General features: G+C 40.2%; 1 protein-coding gene across 5 annotated transcripts in view; it reads right to left on the reverse strand.

Moving 5' to 3' along the window:
* Positions 1-14,234, reverse strand: part of CAB39L (calcium binding protein 39 like) — a 151,868-nt gene that overhangs the window by 118,591 nt on the left and 19,043 nt on the right. For 3 of the 5 annotated variants that reach the window (XM_081082798.1, XM_081082796.1, XM_081082802.1), the window contains exon 2: positions 10,233-10,306. The gene's annotated coding sequence lies outside the window, so the exon portion shown is untranslated. Of the gene's footprint in view, positions 1-10,232; positions 10,307-11,430; positions 11,510-14,234 lie in introns of all 5 variants that reach the window. The other 2 variants (XM_081082799.1, XM_081082800.1) reach the window with 1 other exon arrangement.

Raw genomic sequence — 14,234 nt, forward strand, 5'->3', positions numbered from 1 at the left:
TGCCTGGGCGTCCAGTGTGCAACCCGATCCGGGATGGCCAGGCGGGGCAGTAGCGATCCGCTGGCCTGCCCGGCCACCATCCGGGCGTCCTGTGTGCAACCCGACCCGGGGCGGCGCCCCAACCCCCGGATCGGCCCTGCCGTGTGCGGGATCCGGGGCGGTGCCCCAACCCCCAGATCGGCTCTGCTGTGTGCGCGGCCCAGGGAGGCAGGGCAGGCACCGAGGGATCGGGCCTGCCATCTGCCACCCGGGGTGCAGGCCTAAGCCAGCAGGTGGTTATCTCCCGAGGGGTCCCAGACTGAGAGGGCACAAATGGGGCTGAGACACCCCCCCCACCCCAACCCTCGCCAGTGCACAAATTTTTGTGCACCAGGCCTCTAGTCAATAATAACATTAAATGTAAATGGGTTAAATGCTCCAATAAAAAGACATGGAATGACTGAATGTATAAGAAAACATGACCCATATATGTATATGCTGTATATAAGAGAGCCACCTCAGAACAAGGGACTCACACAGACTGAAAGTGAAGGGATGGAAAAACATTTTTCAGGCAAATAGAAATGAAAAAGAAGCCGGATTAGCAATACTTATATCTGACAAAATAGACCTCAAAGTGAAGACCATAACAAGAGACAAGGAAGGCTACTTCATAATTCTAAAGGGATTGATACAACAAAAGGATATAACTCTGGTAAACATATATGCACCCAATGCAGGAGCACCCAAATACATTAAAAAAAACTTCTGGAGATATCAGGGGAGAGACTGACAGCAATACAATCATAGTATGAGACTTTAATACTCCATTAACATCACTGGATAAATCCTCTAAACAAAAAATCAGCAAAGAAACAGCAATCCTAAATGACTCACTAGATCAGATGGACTTAATCGACATCTTCAGAACATTCCACCCCAAAGCTACAGAATATATATTCTTCTCAAGTGCACATGGGACATTTCAAAGATAGACCACATATTGGGACAGAGGCAAACTCTCTCCAAATTCAAGAAGATTGAAATCATATCAAGCATCTTCTCAGATCACAATGGCATAAAATTAGAAATCAACTACAATAAAAACAATCACAAAAATTCAAACACTTGGGGGCTGAATAGTATACTATTAAACAATGATTGGGTTACCAAAGAGATCAAAGAAGAAATAAAAAGCATCCTGGAAACAAATGACAATGAAAACACAACAATCCAAAATCTAAGGGACACGATGAAAGCAGTCCTGAGAGGGAAGTTCATAGCTCTACAGGCCTATCTCAAAAAACAAGAAAAACTGGTAATAAACCATCTAACTCTGCAACTTGAAGATTTAGAAGGAGAGCAACAAGAAAAGCCAAGAGTGAGCAGAAGGAAGGAATAATATAGATCAGAGCAGAAATAAATGACATAGAGACCAACCAAACAAACAAAAAACACAATACAGCTCTCTCTCTGCCGCTTGCCACTGTGTTTGTGAGTGTGGTTGGGGAGCCGAGCTAGCTCGAATAAAGCCTCTTTGCTTTTGCATCAGAAAAACAAAAACAAACAAAAAAACAAAACTCACAATACAAAAGATCAATGAAACCAAGAGCTGGTTCTTTGAAAGAATAAACAAGATAGATGAACCTCTAGCCAGACTCACCAAGAAGCAGAGAGGACCCAAATAAACAAAATCAGAAATGAAAGAGGCGAAATAACAACAGACCCCACAGAAATACAAAGAATCATAAAAATATACTATGACTGCCCTAACTCATTTGGCTCAGTGGATAGAGCGTTGGCCTACAGACTCAAGGGTCCCAGGTTCGATTCCAGTCAAGGGCATGTACCTTGGTTGCGGGCACGTACCCAGTGGGGAGTGCAGAAGGCAGCTGATCGATGTTTCTTTCTCATCAATGTTTCTAACTCTCTAACCCTAACCCTTTCTCTCTGTAAAAAAAATCAATAAAATATATTTAGGAAAAAAAAACAAAAACCAACATAACTTAAAAAAAAAATACTATGATCAACTCTTCTCCAACAAACTGGTCAATCTAGAAGAAATGGACATATTCCTAGAAAAATACGACCTTCCAAAACTCAACCAGGAAGAATAAAAAAATCTGAATAGGCCGATAACTATGGAGGAAATTGAGGCAGTAATCAAAAAACTTCCAACAAACAAAAGCCCTGGACCAGACGGCTTCATGGGGAAGTTTTATCAAATATTCAAAGAAGAAATAAAACCTATCTTCCTCAGACTATTCCAAAAAATTCAAGAGGAAGGAACACTTACAAGCTCTTTCTACGAAGCCAATATTACCCTAATCCCAAAACCAGATAATGACAATACAAAGAAAGAGAATTACAGGCCAATATCCCTCATAAACATAGATGCCAAAATTCTCAACAAAATTCTAGCAAATCAAATCCAACATTACATTAGAAAGATCATACACCATGACCAAGTGGGATTTATTCCGGGGATGCAAGGATGGTACACTGTCCACAAATCAATAAACGTGATATACGACATAAACAAATTTAGAGATAAAAACCATATAATCATATCCATTGATGCAGAAAAAGCATCTGACAAAATCCAATACCCTTTCTTGATAAAAACTCTCAGCAAGGTGGGAATAGAAGGATCATACCTCAACATAATAAAAGCCATATATGACAAACCTACAGCCAACATCAATACTCAATGGGCAAAAACAAATCATTTCCCCTAAGAACAGGAACAAGAAAGAAATCCCATTGTCACCATTCCTGTTCAACATAGTACTGGATGTACTAGCAATGGCGATCAGACAAGAAGAAGGAAAAAAAGGCATCCAAATTGGAAAAGAAGAAGTGAAACTGTCATAATTCGCAGATGACATGATATTATACATACAAAACACTAAAGACTCCATCAAAAAACTATTAGACTTACTAAATGAATTTGGCAATGTAGCAGGATATAAAATAAACACCCAGAAGTCAATGGCTTTTTTATATACCAATAATGAACTCACAGAAAAAGAAAGTAAAAAAACAATACCATTTACCATGGCAACAAAAAAAATTTAAAATACCTAGGAATAAATTTAATCAAGGAGGTAAAAGATTTGTACTCAGAAAATTACAGGACATTGAAAAAAGAGATAGAGGAAGACATAAACAAAAGGAATAATATGCCATGTTCATGATTTGTAGAATCAACATCATTAAAATGTCCATACTATTTTTTTAAATGTAGTCCCATTTGTTTATTTTCTCTTTAGTTTCCATTGCCCTAGGAGCTGTATTAGTGAAGAAATTGCTTCGGCATATGTCTGAGAATTTGCTGCCTGTGAATTCCTCTAATATTTTTATGGTTTCCTGTCTTATATTTAAGTCCTTTATCCATTTTGAGTTTATTTTTTGTGTACGGTGTAAGTTGGAGGTTTAGTTTTATTTTTTTGCATGTATCTGTCCAATTTTCCCAGCACCATTTATTGAAGAGACTGTCTTTATTCCATTGTATCTTCTTGCCTCCTTTGTCAAATATTAATTGAGCATAGTGGTTTGGGTCGATTTCTGGGTTCTCTATTCTATTCCATTGATCTATATGTCTGTCTTGTGCCAGTACCAGGCAGTTTTGAGAACAGTGGCTTTGTAATACAGCTTGATATCTGGTATTGAGATCCCACCTACTTTTTTCTTTCTCAGGATCGCTGCAGCTATTTGGGGTCTTTTTTTTTTTCCAAATGAATTTTTGGAAAGTTCATTTTAGGTCTGTGAAATATGCCATTGGTATTTTAATGGGGAGTGCATTGAATCTATAGATTGTTTTGTAGTTTTCCAAGTACAGGTCTTTTACCTTCTTATTTAAGTTTATTCCTAGGTATCTTACTTTTTTTGGTGCGATGGTAAATGGGATTGTTTTTTTAATCTCACTTTCTGTAAGTTCACTATTGGTGTATAAAAATGCCATAGATTTCTTGGCGTTAATTTTGTATCCTGCTACATTGCTGAATTCATTTAGTAAGTCTAGTAATTTTTTGATGGAGTTTTTAGGGTTTTCTATGTACAGTATCATGTCTTCTGCAAATAAGGACAGTTTTATGTCTTCTTTTCCAATTTGGATGCCTTTTATTTCTTCATCTTGTCTACTTGCTATGGCTAGCACTTCCAGAACTATGTTGAACAGGAGTGGTGAGAGGGGGCATCCCTGTATTGTTCCTGTTTTTAGGGGAAATAGTTTTAGTTTTTGCCCATTGAGTATGATGTTGGCTGTAGATGTGTCATATAAGGCTTTTATTATGTTGAAATATGACCCCTCTATTCCCATTTTTCTGAGGGTTTTTTATCAAGAAAGGGTGTTGGATTTAGTCAAATGCTTTTTCTGCATCAATTGATATGACTATGTGGTTTTTACTACATCAAAATAAAAAGGTTCTGTTCAACAAAAGAAACCATCGACAAAACAACAAGAAAGCCCACTGCATGGGAGAACATATTTGCCAATGTTATCACCGATAAGGGTTTAATCTCCACATTTACAGGGAACTCATACAACTTAACAAAAGGAAGATAAATAACTCAATCAAAAAATGGACAATGGCCCTAAATAGATACTTTTCGAAAGAAGACATAAGGAAGGCCAAGAGACATATGAAAACATGCTCAAAGTCACTAATCATCCGAGAGATGCAACTCAAAACAACAATGAGGTACCATCTCACACCTGTCAGAATGGCTATCATCAACAAATCACACTAGACCAGTGGTCGGCAAACTCATTAGTCAACAGAACCAAATATCAACAGTACAACGATTGATATTTCTTTTGAGAGCCAAATTTTTTAAACTTAAACTATATAGGTAGGTACATTGTTATCAACTTAATTAGGGTATTCCTAAGTCTTAGGAAGAGCCACACTCAAGCGTCCAAAGAGCCGCATGTGGCTCGCAAGCCGCAGTTTGCCGACCATGGCACTAGACCAAATAGACATAATTCACATTTACAAAGCCTTTCATCATAGAACATTAGATTATACATTCTTTGCCAGTGCACACAGAACATTCTCAAGGATATACCATATGTTGGTCACAAAAATAACATCAACAAATTAAAGAAGATTAAAATTATACAAGCATATTCTCTGACCACATGCCTTGAAATTAGAAATCAACCTCAAAAAGAAAGTAAAAAACCCCACAAATACTTACAGATTAAACAACATACTACTAAAAAATAACTTGGTCAAAGAAGAAATAAAAGGTAAGATCAAAAGATATATAGAGATATATGAGAATGATAAGACAACATATCAAAACTTCTGGGATGCAGTGAAAGCAGTAATAAGAGGGAAGTTTTCTATAATTACAGGCCTATCTCAAGAAACAAGAGAAATCACAAGTGAACATCCTAACTTTACATCTTAAAGTACTAGAAAAAGAAGAACAAAAGCAACCCAAAGTCAGCAGAAGGAAGGAAATAATAAAAATTAGAGTAGAACTGATTGAAATAGAAAACAAAAAGACTACACAAAAAATTAATACAACAAAGAACAAGTTCTTTGAAAAGATGAATAAAATTGACAAACCCATGACTAAGGAAAAAAGGGGAAAGACTCATATAAACAAAATTAGAAATGAGAGAGAAGTCACCACAGACATCACAGATATACAAAGGATCATACTATAATACTCTGAAGGATTATATATGGCATGAGCGTTGACCAGACAAAGCAGTTGTCCACACAACCAGCACAGGCATAGGGCATTAAGCATACCTGCTAAACATTGAGTGTAGCTCATTCATCTATATAGAATATCATGATCATGTTCTTAAAAATATTTAAAGAAATTAGGATATGTTTATTATAAAATATCTCATTAGAAAAATCCAAGATGCTAAACTTAATAAAAAATATGTGCCTCAAATTTTTATTGTATTTTTTTACATAAACATTTCCTTCCATATGAACATGGAAAGATTACAAAAATGTTAATGTTGGATCATTGGTGATTATTTCCTTCTTGTATTCATGTATGTTTCTCAAATGATCTATAATTAACATGTATAGTCAGGTTTTGCCAAAAATCACCATGCTACATAAAATCATGCAATACGAACCAAAGGAATTAAGGGGTATACAGGGTTAGAGCTCAATACTCAAAAAATTTGTCAGAGACATCCTATATAATAAAAGCCTAATATGCAAATCAACCGAAGAGTGGAATGACTGGTGGAAGGACTGGTCACTATGACACACACTGACCACCAGAGGGAAGACACTCAACGCAGGAGTTGCCCCCAGCCTGCAGGCCCCAGGTCAGCAAAGGTGGATGCCAGTGGGGCCCCCCAATCACCCTGCTGAGGGAGGCGACCAACCGCAGTGGTGGGGGGCGGGGCTGGCGAGTGGGTGGCAACAGGCCGGACAAGGCAGGTGTCAGAGGGGGCCCCCTGGTTGCCACGCTGGTTGCCCCACTTATCGGCCCTGATCACAGACCAGGCCTAGGGACCCTACCCATGCACAAATTTCGTGCATCGGTCCTCTAGTTTTTTATAAAAGGTAGGAACCTGCCCTGGCCAGTATGTTCAATTGGTTGAGCATCATACCATGCACCAAAAGGCTGCTGGTTTGATTTCTGGTCAGGGCACATGTCCAGGTTTTGGGTTGGGTGCCTGATGGAAGCAACAGATTGATATTTCTCTCACATCGATGTTTCTCTCTCTCTCAAATCAATAAAAATATTTTTTAAAAAGGTAGGAACCAATAAAAACAGTAGCAAAGTTTTACACATGTTAAATGGTCAGAAAATATATAAATACTACAATAAGTATGGCACTTCATCTTGAAATAGACCTGACATTGCTTGTAAAAGTGGGTATTAGAAGAGTTGTAGCTTGTGTGTTATTTTGAAACAGTAGAAATAGGGTTATCTGAAATCAGCTGGAAAGTTTTAACATCAAATATGGATGGATGTAACATTTAATATGTGGTACAATGAGATGGCTAGTAGGTGTTGTAGGTGTGTGCATATGGGTATTTTGTGTATTCCTTGTGGCTTAGTTCAATTGGATGGTTTTCTGCATTCATGTAGTGTTTCTCATGAATGAAACTGCACAAGGGCAAATGAGAAATCTGCATTATGCTCATACTGTTCCCTAACATATTAATCATGTTAGAACAAATTTCTGTTTTTAAAACAAGTTTTATAGCAGAAATGACTATTACTTTTACATCATAAAATACATGTATATGTATATATACACAGGGTGAGGAAATAGTAGGCTTCCAATTATTCATATGGAAAAGAATACAATAATTGAGAAACTAAGATGGCGGCATAGATAAACACCGGGAAATAGTCGCTCCACACAACAATTGAAAATTAGCCCAAAGGACGGAGCAAACATCGTCCAGAACAACAGGAAGGCTGGCTGAGTGTAATTTCTACAACTAGAAGAAAAGAAAAGCACGCTGAGAGCCAGAGGAGCTGCGGAGGCTGAGTGCAGAGGTACGGCGGCGGCTCGCACGCGCGGAAAGGGGGTGGCACCTGAGGACGCGGCTGTCTTTTTGAATCACAAGCTCCCGACTGCTCTGATCTCCGGTTCTGGGAAGTCTCTGGGGACCCAGGTCTCATACAGGGAGAGGCTGCTCTCTCAGGCGGCAGCGGGCGAACTTGGGGGCAGATTTCCCTCGGAGGTGCTTGCAGCCATTGCCAGGACACTGAGACGCGCGACTCCGCTCCGGGCGCGGAGAATCAGCCATTGCTTCTTTCTAGGCCCTTTGACTCCCTGAGACCCCGCCCCACCCGGGCTGCTGCAGAGGCTTTTACATGTGAATGCCCCAGAACTTTGCAACCTGATAATTGCCTAACTGCAGCCGGGCCAGCCAGACCCGGAACTTCCAAGAGAAGGCCCAAGGCCCCGCAGCGGCTTGCATTGCTTCACAGCAGCGGCTTGCATTGCTTCACAGCTGAGCCTCTTCGCCCAGCTGTGAGGCCTCAGGCAGGGGCTGAATTAGCACCTCCTTAGATCCAGGAGCCACTGTACCCAGTGGTCAGAGGGGGACCATTCTCCCACTTCAGACACAGCTGCTTCCCACAGCCAATTGGCCTGGAGGTCAATTCCTCCCAGTGATCCTACAACAAGCGAGGCACCAAGAGTGCACCAAGAGTGTCCACCCCAGGTAACTGGGGAGGCTGAGCCACTGGGCCCTACAGGACACCTGGCGCGCAGGCCACTCTATCAACACAGGGAAGCAGCCAAAATGCGGAGACAAAGAAACAGGTCACAATTGGCAGAAACGGAGGAGGCCAGACGACTGGATATAGAGTTCAAGGCCACGTTTATAAGGTTTGTCAAGAATTTTATGGAAACCGCCGATAAATTTAATGAATCCCTCAAGGAGTATGGTGAGACCATGGAGGTCATGAAAAAGGACCAATTAGAAATTATGCATACACTGACTGAAATAAAGAATACTTTACAGAGCTCCAACAGCAGACAAGAGGATCCCAAGAATCAAGTCAAAGATTTGAAATGCAAAGAAACAAAAAATACCCAACCGAAAAAGAAAAAAGAAAAGAGATTCAAAAAATATGAAGATAGTGTAAGGAACCTCTGGGACAACTTCAAGCGTACCAACATCAGAATTATAGGGGTACCAGAAGGAGAGAGAGGGCAAGATATTGAAAACCTTTTTGAAGAAATAATGACAGAAAACTTCCCCCACCTGGTGAAAGAAATGGACTTACAAGTCCAGGAAGCGCAGAGAACCCCAAACAAAAGGAATCCAAAGAGGACCACACCAAGACACATCATAATTAAAATGCCAAGAGCAAAAGATAAAGAGAGAATCTTAAAAGCAGCAAGAGAAAGACAGTCAGTTACCTACAAGGGAGTACCCATCCGACTGTCAGCTGATTTCTCAACAGAAACCATGCAGGCCAGAAGAGAGTGGCAAGAAATATTCAAAGAGATGAATAGCAAGAACCTGCAACCAAGATTACTTTATCCAGCAAAGCTATCATTCAGAATGGAAGGTCAGATAAAGAGCTTCACGGATAAGAAAAAGCTAAAGGAGTTCCTCACCACCAAACCAGCATTATATGAAATGCTGAAAGGTATTCTTTAAGAAGAGGAAGAAGAAAAAGGAACTCTTACCATTTGCCACAGCATGGATGGAACTGGAGAGCGGATAAATACCACAAGATCTCACTTATTTGTGGAATATAATGAACAACATAAACTGATGAACAAGGACTGATCCAGAGACGGAGAGGCATTGATTGGACTGTCGGGCCTTGGAGGGAAGGTAGGGGAGGGTGGGGGCAAGGGGGAAAGACCAACCAAAGGACTTATATGCAAGCATATAGGCCTAACCAATGGACACGGACAACGGGGGGGGGGGGGGGGTGAGGGGGTGAGCGGGGAGAGGGGGGGTAGAGGGTACACATATGTAATATCTTAATCAATAAAAAATATTAAAAAAAAAAAAAACAAAAAAAACAGTATATAATAACCTGTACCAGAAAAAAAAAAAGAATACAATAATTAATAAATAGTAATACAAGAATAAACTGCGTTTTCCTGTACTCACAACTGTAAACCCATTTTCGCCCCACCCTGTATGTTATAGGATGCTGAAAAGTATTGTGAACCTATTGTAATGCTAATTTGTGATAATTCCTGCCAGGTACCAAAGAGCATTACAGACCCAAGTCCAATTTAAATTAAAAGTCTACTTGTAGAGTTTACTGTGAGCTGGTAACCAGGAATTTTTAGGGAGATTTTAACTCTATCTAGGGCTGTACACTTCTCTAAAACGGTCTCTGATCAGGCCCCCTACACTTTATAGAATCTAAGGAATTTTCACCAGTCCCCATTTCTCTCCATGTACAAGTTTCTATGCCAACAGAAATCCATGGGTACTGCCAAAGTATTCAGTGACTTTAGCACTTGCTTACCTCACAGAATGTACTTGTTTTGTTTCTAGCCCCAGAAAGTTTCCCTTATTTTCTTATATGTTCATCTATTTATTATAAAGTGTTTTTAAAATATTGAATCAACTGAATCAGTAGTTTACAGATCTGTAGCCTATCATATTGTCAGAAATGGAAGTCTATTTAATACTTCTGCAATTGTTTTGTAAAACTTAAATCGGTATTATGTTTATTCTTGATACATTTTATTTTAGTGTGTTACTACAGTCTACATGTCTGTCAAGAGCACTTACAATCTTGATTCAACTATTGTATTAGTTTACCTTAGAAATTGTGTGTCATCTGCAAATTCATTTCAACTCTCAGCCTTCAACAAAGTCACTGACCAACACAGCTTCTGAAAAAAGAAAAAGGTTCAAAATTAATTTTGAAAACCTTTACAGCAAATTCATCGTAATTTTTTTTGTTATCTGGTATATACTAGTAGAATTATAAAATTAAATTTCTATCATAATCTTATTCAGATGAATCAAATTAAAATAGAAATATCTCTCTACCCCAACAACTTCCAGTGGTAGATCTTTTAAAAAGTAGTACGCAAACTGAAGGCAAATATTTTATCATCAGGAGGAAGCAGAAATGTGAAGGTGTGGGCTGTGTGAGGGAAACTCTAGCACCTCTCAAGTCTACATAGCCCTCATCTTCTACAGGAGGAAACACACATTTAAACTAGTATGAAAAGAATATGCAAAGCTTAGAAGAGCTTTGAAGTGTCACACAGAGTTTTGAAGGGTGTTTTGCTTTTAACAACATCATGAAAACCCATGCCCACTGGTTTTTGTTTCCTTTTCTGCTTTGTCATACTTTTAGTTCATATCTTTTAATAATTTCAGTCATGAATAAAATCTTTGTAAAATTTTTATCTCTAAAATCAATATAAGGACTTGTGTGTGTCAGTGTGTGTGTTTACAATTTCCCATCAGAAACAAGAGAAAACATACACTGCTCTCCTTTAGTTCACTGCTCTTGCACGAAGAACGACAAACCACTAACTTTGGTTCTGCATCTTTTATTTTCTGAGCAGCAACTACAGGTTTAAATAGAACATTTAGTTTTTGATGTTCTTTCTTCTCAATATATGATGTACATCCTGCAATAATGTATTAGAGAAAGCACTGGCTTTGGAATCATATAGATCTCGTTTAAATCTCAACTGCTCTAAACATCATAGGAAAATATCAGGAGTCTCTTTTTTTTTAACTGACTTTTTTATACTGCTTGATGACCTGCTTTTTTAATTTAACAATATATATTAACTACTTTCCATATCAATATATGAGGCTCTCTGTTATCTTTTTCATGCTGCATAGTAATTTATTTTAAATTAACTTAAAAAATTTCTACTTACCTTTTGAAAAAACTTTTTTAAAATTTATTTTATTGTTGAAAGTATTACAGATGTCCCCATTTTCCCCCCTTTACCTCTCTCCACCCGCCTCCCACCCCACCCCAGGCCTTTACCTGTCTATTGTCTGTGTCCATGGGCAATGCATGTATGCATATAAATTCTTTGATTAATCTCTTCTCGCCCTCCTTCCACCTTTAAATTGATTTTTACAGAGAGAGAGAGAAATAAACATAAATGTTATTCCATTTATGTATGCATTAATTGGTTGGTTCTTGTATGTGCCCCAACTGGGGATTAAACCTGCAATCTTGGCATATTGGGACAACACTTTAGCCAAGTGAGCTACCTGGCCAGGGCCAATATTATGAGTCTTAATGGGTAGCAGCAAAAGCCTAATGATATAGCAGCAAGAGCTATCTATATATATAAAAGTCTGAGTGACCAACCAACTGGCCGACAGCTTGGTGGGTATGATGCGCACTGACCACCAAGGGGCAGACACTCAACGCAGGAGCTGCTGAGTGACAGCAACTTTGCAGAGTGCCCTCTCGCACTCCGGGACCCCTCAAGGGATGTTGGAGAGCCGGTTTGGGCCCAATCCCCACAGGCCAGGCGGAGGGACCACACCAGCCGGAGGGACCTGCTCACTCTGCAGACACCCTTTGAGTTCCAGTGCTGCCCCAGGTGCGGCTGGCTGGGGAGGGACCAAGGAAGGTTGGCTCCAGGCATGTCCAGCCCTTTTCACCCAGTCCCGTCCCATCGGCCACCTTCCAATTAATTTCTTTTCAATGTGCACGAATCCGTGCACTGGGCCTCTAGTATCACTATAAAGCAGGAACAGCACTATTCCTGGCACATAACATGTACTCTATCATGTTAGCTGTCCTATTATGTAATTTTGTACTTCATTCCCACTTTACTCAATCTGTCAAAGGACTTTCCAGACTAAATTTAAGTTATAAGAAAGTTGATATAGAAGTTGATATATCAAATAAAAAGTTGATAAACTTCTAAGACTTTATTCAACAATTACCAAATTTTTGCAACTTATTTTACCCAAAAATATACATAAAATACTTTAAAAATAGCAATACAACAATATTACTGAATATACTCCATTAAGGCACAGCCACAAATCTATATTCTAAAATCACTAGAAATTGTTCCTTTTCTTATGTGCTATGTCACCAAAATACTGTAGTTCTGTAAATGTGTTTCAGTTCCTTTTTAGATTTTTCTTCTACCTTTTAATTTTATTTTTGCATATGTAAATATACATGATTTTAATATCAAAACTATATAAACAAGTTATATTTAGAGCAATCTCTCTTCCATTGTTGGCACCTTTCCCGTTACCTCTTTATACTCACAGATGACTCTATATATTATTCTGTGCCTTTGTTTTTTTCTACTTCATAATATATTCTGCAGGTCATTCTATATTGGTATATGGAACCTTTCTATATCTCTTTATGACTTCTGGGGAAAAGAGTGACCTGAAAGGGACACCATCTACCTGGAGATAGTTCCATTGTTGCATGTACTTTAATCAGTTCTCCATTAATAGGCATTTTGGTTATTTCTAATCATTTGCTAATACAAGTAATGCTGTTATAACTAACCTTTTATATTTTACTAGAGGCCCGGTGCACAAAAATTTGTGCACTCCAGGGGGTCCCTCAGCCTGGCCTGTGCCTTCTCACAGTCGGGGACCCCTTGGGGGATGACCACCTGCTGGTTTAAGCCCGCTCCCTGGGGAATTGGGCCTAAGCTGGCAGTCAGATATCACTCTGGCAGCCCAGGAGCTCTCAGGGGATCTCCACTTGCCAGCAGGGAGCAGGCCTAAGCTGCAGTCGGACATCCTTAGTGCTGCTGAGGAGGTGGGAGAGGCTCCTACCACCACTGCTGTACTGGCAGCTGGCAGCCTGGCTTGTGGCTGAGCAGAGCTCCCCCTGTGGGAGTGCACTGACCACCAGGGGGCAGCTCCTGCATTGAGCGTCTGCCCACTGGTGGTCAGTGTGTATCATAGTGACCATTCATTCCCAGTCTTTCTGCTGTTAGGGTCAGTTTGCATATTACCCCTTTATTATATAGGATAGAGGCCTGGTGCACAGGTGTGGGCCAGCTGGTTTGCCCTGAAGGGTGTCCCGGATCAGGGTGGGGGCCCTGCTGTGGTGCCTGGCCAGCCTGGGTGAGGTGCTGATCGCTGTTTGCAGGCTGGTCACACCCCCTTCAGGGTGGGGGTCCCCACTTGGGTGCCTGGCCAGCCTGGGTGAGGGGCTGATGGCTGTTTGCAGCTGGTCACACCCTCTTCAGGGTGGGGGTCCCCACTGGGGTGCCTGGCCAGCCTGGGTAGGGGCTGAGGGCGTTTTCAGGCTGGCCAAGCCCCCTGGCAATGGAAGCTCCCAGCCTCTCCTTTTTTTCTTTTTTTATTCTGGGATTTATTTACCTTCTATAATTGAAACATTGTTGCCTTCAGTGGAGCTCAGAGCCGGCCGCGGCAGGCGGGAAGCTTGGCTTCCTCCATCACTGGAGCAACCAAGCCTCCTGTCGCTTCAGCTCCATGACTGCCGGCTGCCATCTTGGTTGGGTTAATTTGCATAGCATCGCTCTGATTGCCTGGTGGGCGTGGCTTAAGGTGTAGCAAAGGTACGGTCAATTTGCATGTTTGTATTTTATTAGTGTAGATGCCAGTGTATCTTTAGAACAGATTCCTTGAAGTTAAATGGTGGGTTGAAGGATAAATGCATACAAAATTTTGCTGGATATTGCCAAATTCCCTCCTGGACTTTTATATCCTTACCAGCAATGCCTCAAAGTGTCTGTTTCCTCATAATTTATAGAGCCTATTGTATATTTTTGGATTTTGGTGAGAAAGGCTTTGGTGTAACTATAATTTTTAGCATAGATTTCACTT

Source organism: Myotis nattereri, assembly GCF_964212035.1.
Source record: "Myotis nattereri genome assembly, chromosome: 2".
In the NCBI taxonomy this organism is placed as follows: Eukaryota; Metazoa; Chordata; class Mammalia; order Chiroptera; family Vespertilionidae; genus Myotis; species Myotis nattereri.